General features: G+C 40.1%; 1 protein-coding gene across 1 annotated transcript in view; it reads right to left on the bottom strand.

Moving 5' to 3' along the window:
* Positions 1 to 15,404, bottom strand: part of LOC124161060 — a 926,716-nt gene extending 911,312 nt beyond the window's left edge. Inside the window, exon 1 of the mRNA XM_046537229.1 lies at positions 15,010 to 15,404. The gene's annotated coding sequence lies outside the window, so the exon portion shown is untranslated. The remainder of the gene's footprint in view (positions 1 to 15,009) is intronic.
* Between the last annotated feature and the right edge of the window lie 1,064 nt (positions 15,405 to 16,468).

Here is a 16,468-nt window from a genome sequence, read left to right on the forward strand (position 1 = left end):
TTTCGTTTTACTCATCAGAGGAAGGGTATAAAACATTCCATTTATAAATCCGCAACATTATCAAACTTTTTTTTGAAAATTTTAATGAAATCCTTATCCCCAAAATTCTAAATAATAGAAAAATAAATATTTCCACGATATATTTCAAAGATAAAACTCACACTCAAAGTCTCGCCGTAGATAATAATTCAGAGATTAATTCGCTTGGATTGACGGACGGATAGTCACGACCGAAGTGATGAGATATAATTCCATAACGGTGAAAGCAGAAGCATTACAATGGAAATATTTACCTCTATCTTTTTGATTCATAAAGGGATATAGAATCTTATAACAAGAAAACGGGTTCTTTTCACTCTTATCCTCGATCAAATATTAATCTAGCATCAGAGACGTTCTCTGGGATAGCTACCAAGACGGAATTGAAATGAAATTTTTTTTAGAACGTTATCAGCATGACTCCTTTAAATGATAAAGTGGGGAAGCCATCGGCTAAATCCTGGAATAACCTTGGTATTTCATTTACATTGCACGTAAAAATTGAATCAATTAATAAATAGTGAGATGCCTTTTAAAACATGCGAATATTTTTCTGTCATAAAATTGAGACGGTTTAGCGAGGTCTACCTTGTACTTCATAAGGAAAAGTTCCAAATGAAACTTTCAAGTTCATTCACGGAATTTCACAAATCACGTAAGTAATTCCCCCGTCATAAAACCGAACCTTTACCAAGGAACCTGGATAACGTAATAGCCTGCGGAGTGCCCAAGACAAACGTCTGCGGCTCGATTCTCGACCCAGAGTAATTTTTCCAAAGGCAATCAAGCCTCCGTTCATAGGTACCGCAGATTCGAAATAAATTACGAACTCCAAAATCCAGCGGGGATCGAGTTATTTTTTTAGCATAGGTATTAGCATCGCACACTGGCGGGGCAGGTTAAAATACCAGCGATGGTAAATATTTTTCAAAATTAGTCCGATGCTTACTTGGGCGAAGTATCGAAAGGACTTCTAAGCAGGGACGGCAATTGAAACGAAACGAAAATGTTTCGTTTTGACCCGGAGCGGAACGAAAATACGAGGACTGGGTTTAGTTTCGCTCCCGCACTAATTTAAAATCACCAAGGAGTTTAGTTTCCACCCGGGACGAGACTTTACTTCCGGGAACGGAACTAAATTAATCGTTACTCCGCTGCTCATAGTTAAGTTTCCATCCCAGAAGTTGAGTGGAGGGGGAAAAAGGGAATAGTTTCGACCCATTTCATGACAGACCCTTGCATGAGCTTTTGCGTTCATCGTTCTCCTGTTTGTGGTCAAAATATGAATGCCCCATGCATCTAGTGGCGGTAGGCCGAACCTCTACTTCATTCAACCATACTTCGTAATCAGTGTGTGGGTCGAAACTAAACCGTTCGAAGGTGAAGCACGTCCTAGATTTTTTTAGTTTAGTTTCGACCCGAAGTAATTTTGATTCAGATTTCCTTTCGACCCTGATTTTAGCTCCCCGGGTTTAAATTTCATGGCGTATTTCATCCTTGGTGTACATAACTTTTCACCTGTGCGCGTGACTGCGTACAAAGTCACTTGTTCGGTGCAGTGCTTTGGATGTGATACCATTGGCTCCACCTTGGCTCCCTCCGTTAATAGCAGGGTAAAGCCGACGCCATTTCTTATTCCAACCTTTGTTTTCTGCCCAACCCTTACAGTGTAACTGCCCTTAATATCTCGTAGCCTGCTCCAGGCATCACTACACATCTATGGCTTGGAAAGGTCAGAGACTAGGAACAGGCAATGTGATAAGCCTTGAACCCCATAACCCCGCACTCCAGGCCGATATCAACATGTGGAAGCTAATAAAAAAAACGAGACCAGTCCACCTGGCACTAGAAATTGACCACTTTTCTCTCGTTTGCTCTGCACTGCCAGATTGAACAGCGAACAGTGCTTCCAGTCCCTCCTGATAAGACAAGCCTTAAAGCTTAAGCACGTGTCCAGTGGCAGACTCTCCTGGTCGTTTACCCTCCGCGACCTTTGGAGGAGAATCGTGAAAGAAATGATTGATTGATCGCTTATTCGAAAATTTTCAATGAGGGAGTCTCTCGAAACTAAAAAGAATCAATAGAAGATGGATCAATGAATGGAAAACGAGAAGAATAAAACAAAGAATCAAAGGAAACCATAATCCAGTTTCACTATCGTAAAAAAACCTAATTAATCAGGTTGATTTCGAAGCATGAACATTGTTGTCGAGTGCGTGCAACTGACGCTAAAGAACGTGACGTCATGAAACGATATGCTGGGCACAAGGCGGTGACGAGCGGAGAGGCTGATTTGAAAATAATATAATAATGGTAATGTTTACAAGATTCTACTCTACATGCCCAGACATTTTGAGATGATATCGGTAGTTTTAAGCAAGTAACACCTAACGAAAAATGGACCAGAGAGTGAGATGGCCAATTGGTGAGTACTAATCTTAAAAAATGTGGATTTTTTAAAATGATCACATTATGATGAATTTATTTTCCCTTCCTGGCGAAAAAATTAATGCAGGTTAAAATAGTAATTTCTTAAAAAAGAAGAAGTGACCAGCAGTCGGTCGCGAAACGTCGGTGCAATCTCCATTGCGACACTCGGCATACACCCGTATGTCACTTTTTTAATCAGGACGAGCCGCGAAAACTTCAATCAAGAAATAGTAATTTCTTATTTGATAATGCAAACTAAAACTAGCCCTTTTAAATTGTCAGAGGTGATGACTGAGGAGGCATACACAGCAAAGTTTGCCCTGCGAACTTGGGCAGCGAAAACCACATGGCTAAGGGGAATTTCGCTGGAGGGCGCAAGTGGTCCAATGTGATCCGCAATGTTGACAGTGGTTGAGAACGCATGAGACGACATCGTTACAAATCGTTAGCTTAGTAACAGGGAATTCTTCTCGGTATTTCACGAGCATTCGGGAACATTTTTAAATTTGCTTCAAACCATCCTCGGATTACGGCAAACTCGCGAGGACGCGAAAGAGGGAAATACTGTAAAAACTTAAGAAAAAGCGAAAATTAAGGAGATATAGGTAATACACGAGAGAGACATAACACAGGAGAATATGAAGTTCAACCTCAATGATCACTCAACTCCTAACCATAAACGCGAGCGTTTCAACTTCATCCAACCTGCTTCCGAGCCCATTAACATGAAACATCACATGATTTTGAGTACCGTATTCAGTCCCTGAAATTTCATTCTCCGCAGATACCTTTACTGCACGTTAATTCTCGAATGCCGCACCCACGATACATACCAAGAAGGTTTTTTTTCGACCTCCAATCGCTCGGAAAAAAACACCATACAAGCGACAGGCGGGTACTGCGTAGATGGGGCAACTGCACATCATCTGGACCACACGTTCAAGTCATTTCTGACCGTAGGCTGTTAGTTTAAGGTTAGTGGCAATCTCAATAAATACACTGCTTCAACTGATTCTTCCGCCAAGTGAGCACTGCGGAGCGACAGCCAGAAAACTCGCCGAATGGCTTCAGCATTTACATGTCTTTTACCTTATGCCGATGAAAGAGAATTTTTGCGTTAATGCAGCTGCTCGGGGTAAAACATTACACCCATTCCCATTCAAAACAAAAGAAGAGGCATGCTGACCTCTGGAAGTGTTCTGATCCATGACAACGCCCGTCATCACAGCGTTGACGCAGTCCAAATACTTGAGCAATTTCAATGGGACATTTTCGATCACCCGCCGTGCAATGTCGACCTAGTGCCGTGTGACCCCCATTTTTACGCTGAAATGAAGATTTGGCAAGGAGGGAAGAATTTTCATACGGGCAATGAGCTTCAGAACAAAGGGAAACTTCATTGGAAGTCATTGGCGGCAACATCCTATGAAGAAGGCAAAGTAAAGCTTTTCCACAAGCACGACCAACTCCTCAATCGCCGAGGCGATTATATCGAAAGTACAACTTCAGTGTGCTCAATATTTAGCTATGAAATAATTTTCAATCCATTGCTTCGTCCTCTGTTCATGAGCCGTCGGAGCTTGAAAAAAAGGCCCTCACATTCTTACCATTCAATCACAATCACCTACCGCTCCTATGCTCCGCCTCCTCGTTCTGCAGCCACATCTATTCCGCTCACTTACACTGAAATCATTCCTCCACGCTTCTCATCATGACGATGCATTACGAGGGATATCCAGAAAGTAAGATTACTGAATATTTATATTTTATTAAAAAATATTTTTTAAATGATTACATGTCGTTGAAGGTACACATTATGTTACTCAATCTTTCACATAGTTCGACGCAACTTATAAGCCGAGGCACAAGTTTTTTTATTCCCCCTTCATAGAACTCTCCCGGTATCTTTATCATCCACTAACTGACCCCTTGTTTCACCTCCTCATGGGTTGAATTTTTTGTACCCATTTCAGTCTTCAGGAATGTGGAAAAATGAAAATCTGAAGGGACCAATTCAGGGGAATATGTAGGGTGGTTTACAATGTCCCGACTAAACGAATTCAAAAGGGCCTTAGAGGAGATGGCCGTGTGTAGTCGTAAAACAAACACACCTCCTCGGTCAACATTCCTCTCAGTTTGTTTTTAATTGCTCTCCTGAGAATTTTTTAGGTCTCACAATATCGAGCTACATTTGTGAAAGGTCGTTAAGATGGTCTTGTTAATGTAACTGACCTCTTAGATAAACTCGGATGGGAAACTCTTTCGGACCGTAGATTGAAAAATAGACTAAAACTTATAGATAAATTCAAGAGCAGTGTCTTTTCTTACGAAGTTAGCCATACCATACGGACGCCAACATACTACGGAAGATAAGATCATATAAATAAAATAAGAGAGATGGACTGTAGAACAGACAGATTTATAATGCCTTTTTTTCCACGACCAATAAGAGGTTATAACGACAGCGATAGAACTCATAAATAGATTGCATGACTTGTAGTGTAGCCTACTAACCTATGTAAAACTTAATGCATGTTTCTTAATTTTATTATTATTTCTAGTAGCATATGGCAGTATAATTTGTTAGTATACGTGACGTTTTTTGGACTGTGTGGTGTGCATGTGGGAGTCCAATTGCATGCTGGTGATTGATCATCCCCTGCCAAACACCCTAGAGGTGGCTCGCAGGGTATTATGTAGATGTAATCGTTTTCCCCTGTGGCGAAAATTCAATCAAAATTATCCCTTTTCGGTCCCAAAACAAGGATACCATGATTTTTTGCCAAAATTGAGGTTCTGCAACCGGTGCGCTGCCACTTCTTGAAGACTGTCTTCTTGTCTCACCAGGGAAGTCTCTCCAGTGTCACCACCAAATCTCGTTCAAATGTTGCTAGTTGTTAGGAAATGGATACTCATGAGGTGTAGTTTTTTTCAATCGCCAACGCTCAATACTTTTCGAGATATTAGCGACGGAAAGGACCAGTCAAAACGCCTAAAGTTATTCGATCCGCAGCACAACAATACACCGTGCTCTTACTTCATCCTAGCAACGGAGTATAAGGGCTCATTGTTGTGCTGCGAGTCGCAAAAATCTAGGCGTCTTTCTGATATTTTTCCGTCGCAAATATCTTGAAAAGTATTGAGCGTTGGCATCCGAAACAAAAATTTCACCTCATGGACATAGGCGGATTTAGAAGGGGGCATGAGGTCACTTGCCCTCCCCAGACGATTAAAAAATACGCTATATTTTTAATACGGTTAACATTACGTTCGCTTAGTTTTATGTTTCGAAGCCTCCTTCATTTGATTTCATATTCGTAAATTCATTTGATACTAAAATAAAGAGAAAATTTCGTACAGTAATTGCTGCATGTTATTTTTTATCTCAAAATGAGAAGACCGTTTGCCTGACAGATCCCTGGGACCAGCACTCAGAAAAAATCCTGGATCCGCCCTTTCTCATGGGTATCCATCCATTTCCTATCACTTAGCAAAATTTGAACGAGATCTGGTGGTGACACTTGAGGAACTTTCCTTGAGAGGAAAATAATGAGCCGCCCATGATTCATCCGCCATTTTCAGAATGCCAGCATTTCTGAAAATGGTTCGTGTAAAAGCCTGGTCACACGATGCATTAACCCGTACGAGTTAATATCTATATGTAAGAACGCGATAATGAACGCGAAAATGCACAGTGTGACCAGTGACATAGCCAGGATTTTGAAATCGGGGGGGGTTTACCAGAGATTTTGGGGTCCTCCCTGGTTGTTTGGAAAGCAACCATGGGCTAATGCGGGTTATCCCCCCGGAAAACTTTGGGATTTTTGATGTTGAAAACGTAGTTTTTTAGTGCTCAAAAACAGCAATTTTGCACGAGTATTATTCAATTTATTTATTGAAGCCATCTTACTCGTTTTTGGCGTCTCTTTTGAAGGCTAAAGGGGGGTACAATCCGGAAACCCCCCTCCACCTTGGATACGCCACAGCGTGTAACAACTCAACTTGTGTGGATGCATGAGTAGAAAATAGAAACTGTTCTAACTAGGCTATTGCATTCATACATGTTCCGTTCCGGTCCACAAAAATCCTTTACGCAAGCAGACATTAACTCGTACGGGTTAATGTACCGTGTAACTAGGCCTTAAAAGAGACCAGAAGATTTGTGAAAACATTGCAGAAATTTCATCCCCTGTCAATACGCGGTCTTTACCAACAATTTCCAAGATTGTTTGCACCGACTCAGGGTCAACGGCCGCATTTTTTCGGCCAAAGAACGATCCCTCTGCGACTAACACCCAATTTTTACGATCAAAAAATACTTAAGAAAATCGTTTGGGAATAGCTTTCTTCGAATTAGTAATCTACCTTTCGAAGAGCATGTTAAGACCGCTCTTTAAAGCTCGAATGGAATATATAAAACCTAAGCCGCCTTTACGTGGCTTGCAACCTACACAATTTTATTCTCACACCCTGCATTTACGTTTCCAATAAATATTTTTTTTATTAGCCAGATAAGTCTGGTAGGTTTAGGTGGAAAGTTAACTAATGGCTCATCTCATTATCACTCGTTTCTGAAAAAAACACATAATGCAGTTATGTGCAGGTGATCATATTAATTAGCGGTCACCTCATTAAGCGAACACATCTTCCACTAGTTTGGTGGCCACTTAGGACACTATACACATTAGCGGTGAAGGCGTAGTCACACAATTTATGTCTGCGGAACAAGGCGATTGCATTGAATTGAAGATGCTTTTTAGCTGCATCGATACGGCTAATAACCGGTTTTTAATTGGTTGGTAATAATTGGTTGCATATTTGAGTAACTATTACGAAGCATGAGAAACATCTCATTGAATAAAATCACCTGAAGTTGCAGTAACGTGCAGTTACTATTTAATTCAAATAAAACTCAATTTTATGACTATTATAACTTACCTATGTCGTTTCTCGGAGGTGTTTCATTTACACATAATTTCATGCGAATGTTACCGCAGGCCTTCCGTATACCAGGACCAAGACAATTCAAGTCGCTCCAAGCAACGTGCAGTTTCCAACTCCAACGTGGAACTTCCAAAGTGGAACTTTTAACGTGGAATTTCCAACGTGGAACTTACAACTGCATTTTAACGCCAACCCAAGCTTAGAAGTTGGAAGCTAACTAACAGTGCAACTCGACTTCGGATTTAGAATACTCAAATTTCTCTTCAAATAAATCAGTTGCAAAGAAAGTTTTGTCTATCGAGAGAAATGAACACTATTGTGTAATATCTAAGATCGATTAAACTATTGATGCGCACTTTGTGTTGTAACTGAATGATGAACTGATGTTATCCATTTCATGATAAGACAACTTAGACCAATTAAATCAAATCGAAACTTAAAATCTTGAAGGTTTAAAGGCTCCACAATTGCAAAGAAGGTAGTAATACATAATATCAGTGACGTAACTAGGAATATGCTTTGGGGGGGGGATGAGCGGGGATGGGGAAGGGCGACCTCCATCCCCCCCGTCTGGGAAAATTTTGTAAAAATGACATGCTTGCAAATATATTTAACATAATTTTGGCACTTAAAATTTGGGTTCCACTAAAAGGCTACGTTAAAATTTATTATACGTCCAAACTAGACAATAGTTTTGAACATTATTTTTATTTCTCTGAGGCTTTGGAGGGGGATCTATCCCCCTCATCCCCCCACAGTTACTCCACTGCATAATATATAGGTAATAATAATATACAGTAGTAAATTAATAAATAAAGTAATAATATGTATATACAGTATATAAGGAGGTGTTTCTTTATCGATAATAAGCACGGACTTAGAATAATCTAATAAGGCTAATAATTTACACCGAGATAATTGAGCGGGCGTTTAGATGAAGAAATATTCAATGAGCAGATGAATGCAGAGGGGCTCCACCAAAGTCTTCTTATTTCCGCCGTCTAAACTAAAAACCTTCGGCCAATCAATCGAAGGTTTAAAAACTTCCCAGCTCAAAGGAAGAGCGCTCCCAACGGGTGGCAATTTAACACCTCCCCTTCTTCTTCCCAAAATCCTCGCACACCAAACAAACCTTTCCCTCCGAATCCCTGCATTGCTATTTCCAGAGCATCCGCAAAACGCGGGTGAATGGGTGCCAAGGTCAGTGGCCCCCCCGCTGAGGAGAGCTAACGCATATTAGGGGTCATCGGCCTAGGGTCTCAATCAGCACTCAATTCTCCTGGAACGGATTCGTTGAGAAATGGGTGTAAGTGAGAGAAGTAGAACTCCAGGATGGTCCCTGGTTTTCTAGGTAATCCAGGTAGTCTGACACCATGGCCAATCAACCAGCTTGCGCAATAAGATCGGACTTATCGGGCGAGTATTAGGGATCTCATTAGGGTCACATATTCTATGGGAGTCAGTAGTGTAGCGAGGGGAGGGGGGTCCGGACCCCCCCCCCCAGAAATATAAAAGCACACTTACTTTGCATCACAAAAGAAAACCAAACATTGATAAATCATGAATTTGCAAAAGATTTCTTTGAAAAATGAAGTTTTTTCGATTATGAAAAGTGTTAAAATTGGTTGAAAACCCTAAGCTTACTTTGTTAGTACCCTGTTTTTCAACCCCCCCCCCCCCGGTTTTGGACCCCCGAACAAAATTTCTGGCTACGCCACTGGTGGGAGTAGACGATTTTCCTCAACTTGATCGAATAGTAATCAAATAATTTTTAACTAAGTCATTAAATGATTTTCTTTTTCAACAGTAATCTTTAAAACGATGTATGCCTAAAAAATTAATTATTCACACTCAATTTGGGTTTCAGCACAAGGGTCCATTTGCATAGGTGAGGGTGAAACCCTGCCCAGGGTACTTTCCGAAAATGTCGAGGATATAATCTTCACTAGATACTGCGATTCTTAATTACTTAAAAACAATCAAAAGCAAATTCAGTCCAAAAGCTGTGATTGATGACGTCATTTTCTCGAAGAGAACACCGAGTAACAATTGAAGATAACACCGTTGGAATTTTCCGAAACTTTCGGCCCAAGTCATTGGCGTTCAAATTTCACTAACCACCCAAGTCCAACACGATCCTCCACTAAATTCCTAAAAATCATGTTTTATCAAAATTTTAACTGCTTTTAACTAACTCCTTCAATGGTGTTTAGTGAACCATAACATGAAAATGAGGATTATATTTATAATGTGGCAAAGTAAGATACTCGAGTGTTATTGAAGAAATATATTCCATCATTGGGATTCTGATTAGGATTCTGCGCCAATTTTGGGTGGGGATCATGACCTGGGTACGGGGAGTATAAAATACCTCCGAGATAAAGGAGCGTTTTTATTGTAAAGAGTGCCACACTCTATGTTAAGTGCGACTCAAACTTCTCTCGCGCATGGGACTTATAGCTTTACGAGGATATAAAAACTATTAAACTTATACAAATTAAAATAAATTTTATAAAATTTGGGGCGGGTTATGACCCCTGCGAGCCCCATTAAATGCGCACCTGATTAAAAACGAATTATATGGTGATATTTGCCGGTCAATACTGCACCGAAATGATTCGATTTGTAACTATAATTGGCGGGCAGCAGCGAATTAAAATTTATGAAATTATAGACATCTTAGGGTTCATGTTTTTAGGACACTATGAGTGCAAATTATGAGAAAGTATTAAAATATAAAGGGACACTTACCTGAATTAAGATACAGGACTTAAAGCAGGGAGATCGATCAATATCACCCTGAAATTCCCACACTTCTACAGACTATTATAATAATTCTCCAAGATATCTGACAATATTTAATTAACAGATTATTCACCTTTACGGAAGACAAAAATGCGATAGTGAAGACAATAATAATCTCAAATATAGGATCTTAAGTTCACCACATAAAATTAATTTTAAAATTCATGGAGCAGCAGTGGCGTAACTTTGGGGGGGGGGGCGAGGGGATAGTTCCCCCCAGAGTCTCAGAAAATTTAAAAAATATTTAAAACTATTACCAAGTTTTGACACATAATAACTACATATGCTTAAGGTTAAATTTTTAGCTTCGAAATGATTTAAAATGTATTTCCAAGCATGTATTTTTTCAAAAATTTTACCATAGTTTTCCTGGTGGGGGGGGAGAGGTCGCAATCCCATCCCCCCCAAAGGCATATTCCTAGTTTAACCACTGTGGAGCAGCACTTGAATCACAAAATGAGATGTTCGGAAGAGGATGAGGAAAATTCGCCAATGCAATAGTTTCCTTCATCAAAGCAAACGAAAGGCATTGATTGCGATTCGTTACCCACCATTAGTGTATTCATAATACACAAATTATTTGGTTTTTGAAATACCGGTTTAGACGAAAGGCAAGGGTCAAATTTTATCCTCATTTGAAAAAGGCCAGATTGGCGCCCATGCGATTCCACTCCACGTGACGTCACAGGGACCTAGTTTCTACACGAGAGGATAGGAGTTATACATCGTCTGAGGTTACCAATACATGCATGAGGCAAAGAGCTCAGGGAAACATGTCTTAATAATCACCTATTAAAACTGCCTAAGGTCGGAAAGTTTTCTTCGTTTGATAAGGTATTAATAAACCTTTTTTAAGCCAAGCGCTACCAGCCAGCAAGGTACTCAGCTACCCGCTAGCATCCTGCGTCCTATCAACGCTCAGAGCCTCGATCAAGGTCACCTCACAAGGCGGGAGGGGGAACCAGAAATGCGTCGCACGGACTTTTTCCCTTCATTCCTACTTACGCGTCGCGTTTCCGCGCGCTTGAAATTTTTCACTTTTCTTTTAATCGCGAAAAATAGATATCGTCATTTAAAAATCTAAAAGCGTGAAATACGTACTCCAGGAGTAATAATCTTTCGATTTAGGCAATAAAAAAATAATAGGAAACCACCCTATTTTTAAAGCAAATTTGATAATTCCAGATTTTTTGTAATTTTCCACGGCATCCCATGCTTTTTCCGAACTTACCAGGTTCTCCAAAAGGGCAGCCACCACATCCAGTGGTGTAAACATGGGGGGGATGAGGGGATAGACCCCCCCCCTCAAAGCCTCAGAGAAATAAAAATAATATTTATAACTATCGTCTAGCTTTAACATATATTAACTTCATCTGCTTAAAGTGCCAAAATTACGTCAAATGTATTCCAATTTTTCAAAAGTTTTCCCGGAACCCCCGTTTCCTGGAGTTGGGGTCTCCACCCCAGGTCCCTTCACCCCTCACCCCCCAAAGCATATTCCTAATTACGCCACTGACCCCATCAAAAGTGAAAAAAGTATGAGAGTAAGGATTATTGTTGCAGGAAACCGTTGCATAGAAAAATTACAATATGGTTAAGTACATTTTCGTTACAGTAGAGCATTTACTCCGTTAGCGTTCCTGCATAATTTTTCTAGACCATGAATGAAAAGGCTAAAACTGGACTAAACTCGTCCTGTCTCCGACTCAGTGGCGTAGCCAGGAGGGGTTCAGGGGAGTTCGCACCCCCCCCCCCCCTCCCGAAATATAAAAACACAATTATTTTCCTTAATAAAAGAAAACAAAATATTGAAAAATCATGAATTTACAAAATATTTCTTTAACAAACGAAGATTTTTCGATAATGAAAAGTGTTAAAATTAGTTAAAAACTCTATACTTAGTACACTGTTTATCAAAAATTCCCCCCGGGCTTTGGACCCCCCCGAACGAACTTCCTGGCTACGGTCCGATTTAAAACCCTCTACTTAATACCCTGTTTTTTTTTAATTTCCACCCTGGTTTTGGACGAACGAAATTCCTGGCTACGCCACTGACTGTAAGTTATCCTAAGTTCTGAAGTTCCCCGCTTCCATAATGCTCAGGGCAGGAGGCAGTTGACAGGAATTTTTCCAAGGCGTTCCGAAGTCATACACGTTTCCAATGTGACAACTTCACGCGGAGGGCCTTTCGCTAAGGCATAGCCCTTATTCTTCAACCAATTTGGAATGAGTGGCCCGACCAAGGGTTATTAATATACCTTCCACCACCAAGGGTCATTGGAACGCGCAACCTTTACTATTTCGACAAGGTTGCAACCCAAGGGAAAGGATTTCTACACTATCGGCCGAAAATTCCACTTCATATTCACTTAGCTTTAAGAATATGACTCCCATATTTTGGTCACCTGCCACAAAAATCAGACCATCATGATGTAAAAGTCTAACTTGGCTGAAAATATTATGTATTAGACTTCTCAGCCTTAAATTCGCAAAAAGCGATAAATCCTTTTTCGATCAAGGCTTGTAATGGGACTCTAGCGAGAGAAAGTTGTGAAAATTAGGTTATGTCTTCGCCTCAACAATAAGTGAAACCGCCAGAATGGACTGCATTATTTGAAAGACTGCTGGTCAAAAAATTTGGGGACGGGAATTCTTATTTGACACTTATTTGCCGGTGTATGAAATGGGCTGAGGAATTTCTGGAAGGGGATAGTCCAAACAAAGTTTTGACAATCAGCCGGGGGTGTAGGCTTTTGGAGTGTAGCTCTTAGGTAAAGAGCTCTTAACACTAGCAATCAGTGGCGTAACTATGTGGGGGATAAGGAGATAGATCCCCCCCCAGAGCCTCAGAGTTGATGTAAAAAAATTATTTACAACTACCGTCTAATTTTTATATATAATAACTGCATCTGCTTAAAGTTCAATTTTTAGTGCCAAAATGATGTAAAATACATTTCCAGGCAGTGGCGGATCTAGGTGGGGCTAAGTGGGCCATATACATATCCCCCCCTTGGACATTCAATTTACACTAGATAGAATGGTAATTTTTCTTCGGACCCGCAATACTTCTGGGAGTTTACCCCATACTTGCCCCCCTCCTTACCCTAATCCTGGATCCGCTACTGTTTCCAGGCATGTCATTTTTCAAAAATTTCACCAGATTTTGCCTGGGAGGGGGGGAGGGGTCGCCACCCTAGGCAATCCATTCCACCCCGCTCCCCCAAGCATATTCCTAGTTACGCCACTGCTTGCAGTTATTTTGCGGAGAATATCTGATAATATTTGAAGATGATTTCCTGTTATTTTCAGTAAGTATTTTTCCAAAAAGTGTTGCCCAGAAACGCCTTCCAATGCTGGCACATACATAAGAACCTATTATCTCTCACATAGACGTTATTACATATTTTTTCAAACAGAAAGGAGACAAGAAAAGACTAGCACACACAATTGCAAATTATTTATTTAAGACAAGTTCAGCACTGAGAAAGACAGATATTGAAGAGAAAAAGAGGTAATAATCAGAGATATGACGCGCTGAATATACCAATAGAGGCATAATGAGCGAGAAAAAGGTCGGAGAACGTGCCTACTAATAGCTAAATACGAATTCATTGAAAGGTACACATGGTCCCATCCAAATTAATAAAGACCGCAGTCGTTAACAAATACCTACATAACGTTTCCCGTGCATTGTTAAGGGAAAGTATCAATAGCGAAAAGTGACACTAATACCAATACTATCTCTTTAATTCCCAAGAAGCAAAGTAACTACCGAGAGTGAGCGAATCATCGTAAGCTTGAGACGGGAGAGGGCCCCCGGTGTGTCCATTCACAATGGACACCATGGCGGCCAACGAAATGATAAGGTTAACCATAATTTCTTCAGCCACAAGGGCTACGAGCATTGTTCAACTTCATTACGCGGAAAAAATAAATTACACTAGCTTCTATTGTGAGTGGAGTTAAAGCTCACTAATATGGTCATCGAAAATTCTGCCACAAATGAGTGTAAAATATTCCGATCCAATTATATTTTTAGGCAGACAACAATAGATGGAATTAATAAATTTCTATGCATTTAAAAGCATAGGTGCACGAGGTGGCACGAGTCGAGTTACCAAGACAAGAAAGTCAGCTGCTACTACTTCTATATGTTCATAATCTCAAGCTAGGAACAATTGATTATGATTGTCCCATTCAAGAATGCTAATATAAAGGATACAAACACATTAGACATAGCAGAGCGCGAGTTGTGAATACATAACGATAACGCGAGAGTTGACAAGTTTATACGACAGACCCTCCTCAGCCTACCCGTAGCCACCGAGAGACAGCCTACCCTGCAATGGGCGTAGCCGAAAAAGGGGGGAGGGGCAAACCGCATGTTGTATCAGTCATAATTCTTTATAACGTCTTTGCGTAAGTCATTAAAAAAACTTCACTGTTGGACAGCGCTGGAGACGGTGTCCTCCCACTTAATCATGATTTAGCTGGCTATACATCACCATACACAAGCCTGACGACAATATGTCGAAATTAATGTAGGCACTCATACGTTACGGTAACAAAGCAAAGGAAAAACGGGTCATGTTAATAACTACACCATATTCACTGTAACGAAACTATTACCGAAGAATTCATAAAAATTGAGCGCGAAATGAAACAACTGTTGTCCATTCTGGGTCATTGTGACACGGTAAGCCATACATGCTGGCCCGGACTTAATTCAACTGATGTTAGTACTACTGAGGATTAGATCTGAATATGTTGTCAATCATTCTGATTACTTACATTTCCTGTTGCATACCTCGGATGCCAAACTGGTTTGTCGATCGTTTAGTTAGTTACTCGTATTGCGAGGCGATGCCTACAATTCGTTCGAAAAAGCGGCGTCCTCAGTCTTAATGCAGCGACACTTTCTGATAATGATATTTTTGAAAAGATGAATGAATGGCACTAAAAACATTTAAAGCCGAAAACACTAAGTGAATAATTTTCCTTCGCGAGAGCAACTTAAAGAACTAAATGCACCCTCAAATGCAAACGGACGCCATTCCTAGACTGTCAATTCTTAAGAATCAAGAGACAATTGAATCAGCCACAAAAATGGTATCAATATAATCATGAAGTTAATTCGATGATGAATAATTTTGGCCACCCATTTCGTTGCATCACCTCTAATTACACTCAAGCGCATTCCTATTTTAAAAAAATAATTCTCTCTACAGAGACATCTTTAAGGTCAATTTACATTTACAAAAATTTGAAGAACGGTGAGCGAAAATACAATAACAAGTTCGCTTTCTGGGAGAACCTGGGCGATGCTGCCTCGTTATACCACTAAATTTGAAGTAAGATTGTACTTTTCATCGACTGATAGAAGTGAAGGTGTTGTAGTCAATGATTACCCATGTTTACTGTCTGTCACTAGGATGTGTCCATCTCGTCATTGAAATAAGAAATCACTCATCCAAGGATGTTTTAAATCGGTCTTTACAAAGGCTTTCAACCTTCTACATTAAGGTTAACGCTCGAACACAGTAATGGGTACTTTTTTCGTTTATGCTGCTATCCGCGGTACCAAATACTTTTATGCGATGTGTGTGACAGTGGGTCGGCTTTCAACGTTACCATTGCTTCGATGACATTTCGTGTTAACTTGTGCCCCTAAGTATGTATGAGTGGTGATATGTCTTCATTTGTGGGTACCCATTTACTTCTGCTGGTGTCCTGTGTTGTAATCACTTTCACACAAACTGTAAACAATTGTAATAACTACGGTGCTTGTATTAATTTACAATGAGTACCCATATTTAGCCTTCCACACTACCAACCCATCCATATCTGTAACCCTAAACTCAGCGTAATGCATTTTTTAATTATATGTGGGTCGAATTTCGATTTCGAAAAAAATTAACTCCGAGAAGCTTTAAAAGCCCTTCCTATTCAAAGGTTTTGCGTTCGTGTAAATTTGTAACCCAGAAAACCATTGAAAATGCCAGCTACATTGTTATCCCTTTGTTAGCATATACTTTTTATCAAGGAGTCAGTTTGTATTGGAAATTGTGATCCTATTTCTCATTATCTTTATCGGAAACATTCTGCAGCGAGATTGCAATCAAGGGCTGCTGAAGAAGCATCTGATTTGACATCATATGATGAATTACAGCGGCATAGAAAATATTAATATTATTCTGCTGGGAAGATGATTTAGAACAAAAAATAAGAATACCGTGACAGTAAACATGAA

Source organism: Ischnura elegans, chromosome 6, assembly GCF_921293095.1.
Source record: "Ischnura elegans chromosome 6, ioIscEleg1.1, whole genome shotgun sequence".
Taxonomy (NCBI): domain Eukaryota; kingdom Metazoa; phylum Arthropoda; class Insecta; order Odonata; family Coenagrionidae; genus Ischnura; species Ischnura elegans.